This window comes from Scyliorhinus torazame, unplaced genomic scaffold (assembly GCF_047496885.1).
Source record: "Scyliorhinus torazame isolate Kashiwa2021f unplaced genomic scaffold, sScyTor2.1 scaffold_1306, whole genome shotgun sequence".
Lineage (NCBI taxonomy): Eukaryota > Metazoa > Chordata > Chondrichthyes > Carcharhiniformes > Scyliorhinidae > Scyliorhinus > Scyliorhinus torazame.
In genome coordinates, this window is record NW_027309033.1 from 41967 (window position 1) to 50000 (window position 8034).

The 8034-nt window shown below is 44.7% G+C and overlaps 1 long non-coding RNA gene across 1 annotated transcript in view; it reads left to right on the forward strand.

The window, feature by feature from the left end:
• Window positions 1-8034, forward strand: part of LOC140407185 (uncharacterized) — a 30421-nt gene that overhangs the window by 21270 nt on the left and 1117 nt on the right. The window contains exon 2 of the long non-coding RNA XR_011939513.1: window positions 6080-6177. This is a non-coding gene — a long non-coding RNA (uncharacterized lncRNA). The remainder of the gene's footprint in view (window positions 1-6079; window positions 6178-8034) is intronic.

Consider the following 8034-nt stretch of genomic DNA (forward strand, 5'->3'; position numbering starts at 1 on the left):
GTTATTGACCAAGTGTAGATTGTGTAGATTTACAACATTCAAGGCTGTTGACCAAGTGTAGATTGTGTAGATTTACAACATTCAAGGTTATTGACCAAGTGTAGATTGTGTAGATTTACAACATTCAAGGTTATTGACCAAGTGTAGATTGTGTAGATTTACAACATTCAAGGCTGTTGACCAAGTGTAGATTGTGTAGATTTACAACATTCAAGGCTATTGACCAAGTGTAGATCGAGTGTAGATTTACAACATTCAAGGCTATTGACCAAATGTAGATCAAGTGTAGATTTACAACATTCAAGGCTATTGACCAAGTGTAGATCGAGTGTGGATTTTCAACATTCAAGGCTGTTGACCAAGTGTAGATCGAGTGTAGATTTACAACGTTCAAGGCTATGGACCAACTGTAGATCGAGTGTAGATTTACAACATTCAAGGCTGTTGACCAAGTGTAGATTGTGTAGATTTACAACATTCAAGGTTATTGACCAAGTGTAGATCGAGTGTAGATTGACAACATTCAAGGCTATTGACCAAGTGCAGATTGTGCAGATTTACAACATTCAAGGTTATTGACCAAGTGTAGATTGTGTAGATTTACAACATTCAAGGTTATTGACCAAGTGTAGATTGTGTAGATTTACAACATTCAAGGTTATTGACCAAGTGTAGATCGAGTGTAGATTTACAACATTCAAGGCTATTGACCAAGTGTAGATTGTGTAGATTTACAACATTCAAGGCTGTTGACCAAGTGTAGATCAAGTGTAGATTTACAACATTCAAGGCTGTTGACCAAGTGTAGATTGTGTAGATTTACAACATTCAAGGCTGTTGACCAAGTGTAGATTGTGTGTAGATTCACAACATTCAAGGCTGTTGACCAAGTGTAGATTTACAACATTCAAGGTTGTTGACCAAGTGTAGATCGAGTGTAGATTTACAACATTCAAGGCTATGGACCAAGTGTAGATTGTGTAGATTTACAACATTCAAGGCTGTTGACCAAGTGTAGATCGAGTGTAGATTTACAACATTCAAGGCTGTTGACCAAGTGTAGATCGAGTGTAGATTTACAACATTCAGGCTGTTGACCAAGTGTAGATTGTGTAGATTTACAACATTCAAGGCTGTTGACCAAGTGTAGATCAAGTGTAGATTTACAACATTCAAGGCTGTTGACCAAGTGTAGATTGTGTAGATTTACAACATTCAAGGCTATTGACCAAGTGTAGATTGTGTAGATTTACAACATTCAAGGCTATTGACCAAGTGTAGATCGAGTGTAGATTTACAACATTCAAGGCTGTTGACCAAGTGTAGATCGAGTGTAGATTTACAACATTCAAGGCTATTGACCAAGTGTAGATTGTGTAGATTTACAACATTCAAGGCTGTTGACCAAGTGTAGATTTACAACATTCAAGGCTGTTGACCAAGTGTAGATCGAGTGTAGATTTACAACATTCAAGGCTATTGACCAAGTGTAGATCGAGTGTAGATTTACAACGTTCAAGGTTATTGACCAAGTGTAGATTGTGTAGATTTACAACATTCAAGGCTGTTGACCAAGTGTAGATTGTGTAGATTTACAACATTCAAGGCTATGGACCAAGTGTAGATTGTGTAGATTTACAACATTCAAGGCTGTTGACCAAGTGTAGATTGTGTAGATTTACAACATTCAAGGCTATGGACCAAGTGTAGATTGTGTAGATTTACAACATTCAAGGCTATTGACCAAGTGTAGATTGTGTAGATTTACAACATTCAAGGCTATGGACCAAGTGTAGATCGAGTGTAGATTTACAACATTCAAGGCTATTGACCAAGTGTAGATTGTGTAGATTTACAACATTCAAGGCTGTTGACCAAGTGTAGATTGTGTAGATTTACAACGTTCAAGGTTATTGACCAAGTGTAGATTGTGTAGATTTACAACATTCAAGGCTGTTGACCAAGTGTAGATTGTGTAGATTTACAACATTCAAGGCTATTGACCAAGTGTTGATCGAGTGTAGATTTACAACATTCCAGGCTATGGACCAAGTGTAGATCGAGTGTAGATTTACAACATTCAAGGTTATTGACCAAGTGTAGATCGAGTGTAGATTTACAACATTCAAGGTTATTGACCAAGTGTAGCTCGAGTGTAGATTTACAACATTCAAGGCTATTGACCAAGTGTAGATTGTGTAGATTTACAACATTCAAGGCTATTGACCAAGTGTAGATTGTGTAGATTTACAACATTCAAGGTTATTGACCAAGTGTAGATCGAGTGTAGATTTACAACATTCAAGGCTGTTGACCAAGTGTAGATCGAGTGTAGATTTACAACATTCAAGGCTGTTGACCAAGTGTAGATTGTGTAGATTTACAACGTTCAAGGCTATGGACCAAGTGTAGATCGAGTGTAGATTTACAACATTCAAGGCTGTTGACCAAGTGTAGATTGTGTAGATTTACAACATTCAAGGCGATGGACCAAGTGTAGATCGAGTGTAGATTTACAACATTCAAGGCTGTTGACCAAGTGTAGATCGAGTGTAGATTTACAACATTCAAGGCTATGGACCAAGTGTAGATTGTGTAGATTTACAACATTCAAGGCTGTTGACCAAGTGTAGATCAAGTGTAGATTTACAACATACAAGGCTGTTGACCAAGTGTAGATTGTGTAGATTTACAACGTTCAAGGTTATTGACCAAGTGTAGATTGTGTAGATTTACAACATTCAAGGCTGTTGACCAAGTGTAGATTGTGTAGATTTACAACATTCAAGGCTATGGACCAAGTGTAGATTGTGTAGATTTACAACATTCAAGGTTATTGACCAAGTGTAGATCGAGTGTAGATTTACAACATTCAAGGCTATTGACCAAGTGTAGCTCGAGTGTAGATTCACAACGTTCAAGGTTATTGACCAAGTGTAGATTGTGTAGATTTACAACATTCAAGGCTATTGACCAAGTGTAGATTGTGTAGATTTACAACATTCAAGGCTGTTGATCGAGTGTAGATTTACAACATTCAAGGTTATTGACCAAGTGTAGATTGTGTAGATTTACAACATTCAAGGCTGTTGATCGAGTGTAGATTTACAACATTCAAGGCTGTTGACCAAGTGTAGATTGTGTAGATTTACAACATTCAAGGTTATTGACCAAGTGTAGATTGTGTAGATTTACAACATTCAAGGTTATTGACCAAGTGTAGATCGAGTGTAGATTTACAACATTCAAGGCTATTGACCAAGTGTAGATTGTGTAGATTTACAACATTCAAGGCTGTTGACCAAGTGTAGATCGAGTGTAGATTTACAACATTCAAGGCTATGGACCAAGTGTAGATTGTGTAGATTTACAACATTCAAGGCTGTTGACCAAGTGTAGATTGTGTGTAGATTCACAACATTCAAGGCTATGGACCAAGTGTAGATCGAGTGTAGATTTACAACATTCAAGGCTATTGACCAAGTGTAGATTGTGTAGATTTACAACATTCAAGGCTGTTGACCAAGTGTAGATTGTGTAGATTTACAACGTTCAAGGTTATTGACCAAGTGTAGATTGTGTAGATTTACAACATTCAAGGCTGTTGACCAAGTGTAGATTGTGTAGATTTACAACATTCAAGGTTATTGACCAAGTGTAGATTGTGTAGATTTACAACATTCAAGGCTGTTGACCAAGTGTAGATCAAGTATAGATTTACAACATTCAAGGCTGTTGACCAAGTGTAGATCGAGTGTAGATTTACAACATTCAAGGCTATTGACCAAGTGTAGATCGAGTGTAGATTTACAACGTTCAAGGTTATTGACCAAGTGTAGATTGTGTAGATTTACAACATTCAAGGCTGTTGACCAAGTGTAGATTGTGTAGATTTACAACATTCAAGGCTGTTGACCAAGTGTAGATTGTGTGTAGATTCACAACATTCAAGGCTATGGACCAAGTGTAGATCGAGTGTAGATTTACAACATTCAAGGCTGTTGACCAAGTGTAGATCGAGTGTAGATTTACAACATTCAAGGCTATTGACCAAGTGTAGATTGTGTAGATTTACAACATTCAAGGCTGTTGACCAAGTGTAGATTGTGTAGATTTACAACGTTCAAGGTTATTGACCAAGTGTAGATTGTGTAGATTTACAACATTCAAGGCTGTTGACCAAGTGTAGATTGTGTAGATTTACAACATTCAAGGCTATTGACCAAGTGTTGATCGAGTGTAGATTTACAACATTCCAGGCTATGGACCAAGTGTAGATCGAGTGTAGATTTACAACATTCAAGGTTATTGACCAAGTGTAGATCGAGTGTAGATTTACAACATTCAAGGTTATTGACCAAGTGTAGCTCGAGTGTAGATTTACAACATTCAAGGCTATTGACCAAGTGTAGATTGTGTAGATTTACAACATTCAAGGCTGTTGACCAAGTGTAGATCAAGTGTAGATTTACAACATTCAAGGCTGTTGACCAAGTGTAGATTGTGTAGATTTACAACGTTCAAGGTTATTGACCAAGTGTAGATTGTGTAGATTTACAACATTCAAGGCTGTTGACCAAGTGTAGATTGTGTAGATTTACAACATTCAAGGCTATGGACCAAGTGTAGATTGTGTAGATTTACAACATTCAAGGTTATTGACCAAGTGTAGATCGAGTGTAGATTTACAACATTCAAGGCTATTGACCAAGTGTAGCTCGAGTGTAGATTCACAACGTTCAAGGTTATTGACCAAGTGTAGATTGTGTAGATTTACAACATTCAAGGCTATTGACCAAGTGTAGATTGTGTAGATTTACAACATTCAAGGCTGTTGATCGAGTGTAGATTTACAACATTCAAGGTTATTGACCAAGTGTAGATTGTGTAGATTTACAACATTCAAGGCTGTTGATCGAGTGTAGATTTACAACATTCAAGGTTATTGACCAAGTGTAGATTGTGTAGATTTAGAACATTCAAGGCTATTGACCAAGTGTAGATCGAGTGTAGATTTACAACATTCAAGGCTGTTGACCAAGTGTAGATCGAGTGTAGATTTACAACATTCAAGGCTGTTGACCAAGTGTAGATCGAGTGTAGATTTACAACGTTCAAGGCTATGGACCAAGTGTAGATCGAGTGTAGATTTACAACATTCAAGGCTGTTGACCAAGTGTAGATTGTGTAGATTTACAACATTCAAGGCTATTGACCAAGTGTAGATCGAGTGTAGATTTACAACATTCAAGGCTATGGACCAAGTGTAGATTGTGTAGATTTACAACATTCAAGGCTGTTGATCGAGTGTAGATCGAGTGTAGATTTACAACATTCAAGGCTATTAGGAACTCTCAGGCAGTGAGTCTCCCTCTGCATCTGCTGCCCCCCTTTGTCCCACTAGGGGGTAGAGGTGGCGGGTTTGGAAGGCGCTCTCTGAGGAGCGGATAACTGCGGTACGTCTTGAAGACTGTACACACGGCTCCTGCTGTGCGTCGGGGGTGGAGGGAGCAGATGACGAAGGCGGGCGGGGGAGGGGGGGTGGGGTTTGCCTCTCCGTCGAGCGGAGGGTGGGGAGGGGCTCGTCCGGGACGGTGTCGAGCTTCTCGAGTGTCGTCGGGAGTCGCGCTCATCCGGGTGAGTGGGAGAGTGAGTCCCGGTACACTCCTGACGTGTGTCCGTGTGGGTGGCGGACAGGCTGTGGGGGAAGTGGGGGGGGGGTCACAGGAGGTGAGTTACTGTCCGCAGGAGTCCCAGCCTCTGACCCTCTCTGCTGGCCGCAGGATTTACATGGCTGGGCCCAGTTTAGGTTCTCATCAATGGTAACCCCCAGACTTTCGGTGGTGGTTAGGGATTCATCGATGATAATTCCATTGAGTATCAAGGGGGGGCGATGGTTAGATCCTCTCTTGTAGGAGATGGTCATTGCCTGGCACTTGTGTGGCATGAACGTAACTTGCCCCCTGTCTAGATCTTTCCTTGTCCACAGGATTGGGGTCCGTGCATGTGGGAGCATTTGCGTGTATGAGTATATTGTCGTTTTTTCCCTGGCGATTAAACCTCTCCCTCTCGCCCACAGTGCTGGGAGACAAAGATCGGGCAGGAGATGTACAAACTAATGATCTTTGATCTGCTCATCGTGGTTTCCATCATGATCTTGATCGACTTCCCGAGAAAGTAAGATTCCACAGGCCGTCAGCTGGTCGGGGTGCGAGGGAGCTGACCAACAGAGCCCCTCCTGTTCCTGTGTAACAGGCTCGAGGGGCTGAATGGGCCTCCTCCTGTTCCTGTGTAACAGGCTCGAGGGGCTGAATGGGCCTCCTCCTGTTCCTGTGTAAGAGGCTCGAGGAGGGGGCTGAATGGGCCTCCTCCTATTCCTGTGTAACAGACTCGAGGGGCTGAATGGCCCTCCTCCTGTTCCTGTGTAACAGGCTCGAGGGGATGAACGGGCCTCCTCCTGTTCCTGTGTAACAGTCTCGAGGAGGGGGCTGAATGGCCCTCCTCCTGTTCCTGTGTAACAGGCTCGAGGGGCTGAATGGGCCTCCTCCTGTTCCTGTGTAACAGGCTCGAGCAGGGGGTTGAATGGGCCTCCTCCTGTTACTGTGTAACAGGCTCGAGGGGCTGAATGGGCCTCCTCCTGTTCCTGTGTAACAGGCTCGAGCAGGGGGCTGAATGGGCCTCCTCCTGTTCCTGTGTAAGAGGCTCGAGGAGGGGGCTGAATGGGCCTCCTCCTGGTCCAGTGTAACAGGTTCGAGGAGGGGGCTGAATGGGCCTCCTCCTGTTCCTGTGTAACAGGCTCGAGTGGCTGAATGGGCCTCCTCCTGTTCCTGTGTAACAGGCTCGAGGAGGGGGCTGAATGGGCCTCCTCCTGTTCCTGTGTAACTGGCTCGAGGAGGGGGCTGAATGGGCCTCCTCCTGTTCCTGTGTAACAGGCTCGAGGGGCTGAATGGGCCTCCTCCTGTTCCTGTGTAACAGGCTCGAGGAGGGGGCTGAATGGGCCTCCTCCTGTTCCTGTGTAACAGGCTCGAGGGGCTGAATGGGCCTCCTCCTGTTCCTGTGTAACAGGCTCGAGGGGCTGAATGGGCCTCCTCCTGTTCCTGTGTAACAGGCTCGAGGAGGGGGCTGAATGGGCCTCCTGCTGTTCCTGTGTAACAGACTCGAGGAGGGGGCTGAATGGGCCTCCTCCTGTTCCTGTGTAACAGGCTCGAGGGGCTGAATGGGCCTCCTCCTGTTCCTGTGTAACAGACTCGAGGGGCTGAATGGGCCTCCTCCTGTTCCTGTGTAACTGGCTCGAGGAGGGGGCTGAATGGGCCTCCTCCTGTTCCTGTGTAACAGGCTCGAGGGGCTGAATGGGCCTCCTCCTGTTCCTGTGTAACTGGCTCGAGGGGCTGAATGGGCCTCCTCCTGTTCCTGTGTAACAGGCTCGAGGAGGGGGCTGAATGGGCTTCCTCCTGTTCCTGTGTAACAGGCTCGAGGAGGGGGCTGAATGGGCTTCCTCCTGTTCCTGTGTAACAGGCTCGAGGGGCTGAATGGGCCTCCTCCTGTTCCTGTGTAACAGGCTCGAGGAGGGGGCTGAATGGGCCTCCTCCTGTTCCTGTGTAACTGGCTCGAGGAGGGGGCTGAATGGGCCTCCTCCTGTTTCTGAGTAACAGACTCGAGTGGCTGAATGGGCCTCCTCCTGTTCCTGTGTAACAGGCTCGAGGGGCTGAATGGGCCTCCTCCTGTTCCTGTGTAACAGGCTCGAGGAGGGGGCTGAATGGGCCTCCTCCTGTTCCTGTGTAACTGGCTCGAGGAGGGGGCTGAATGGGCCTCCTCCTGTTCCTGTGTAACAGGCTCGAGGAGGGGGCTGAATGGGCTTCCTCCTGTTCCTGTGTAACAGGCTCGAGGGGCTGAATGGGCCTCCTCCTGTTCCTGTGTAACAGGCTCGAGGGGCTGAATGGGCCTCCTCCTGTTCCTGTGTAACAGGCTCGAGGAGGGGGCTGAATGGGCCTCCTCCTGTTCCTGTGTAACAGGCTCGAGGGGCTGAATGGGCCT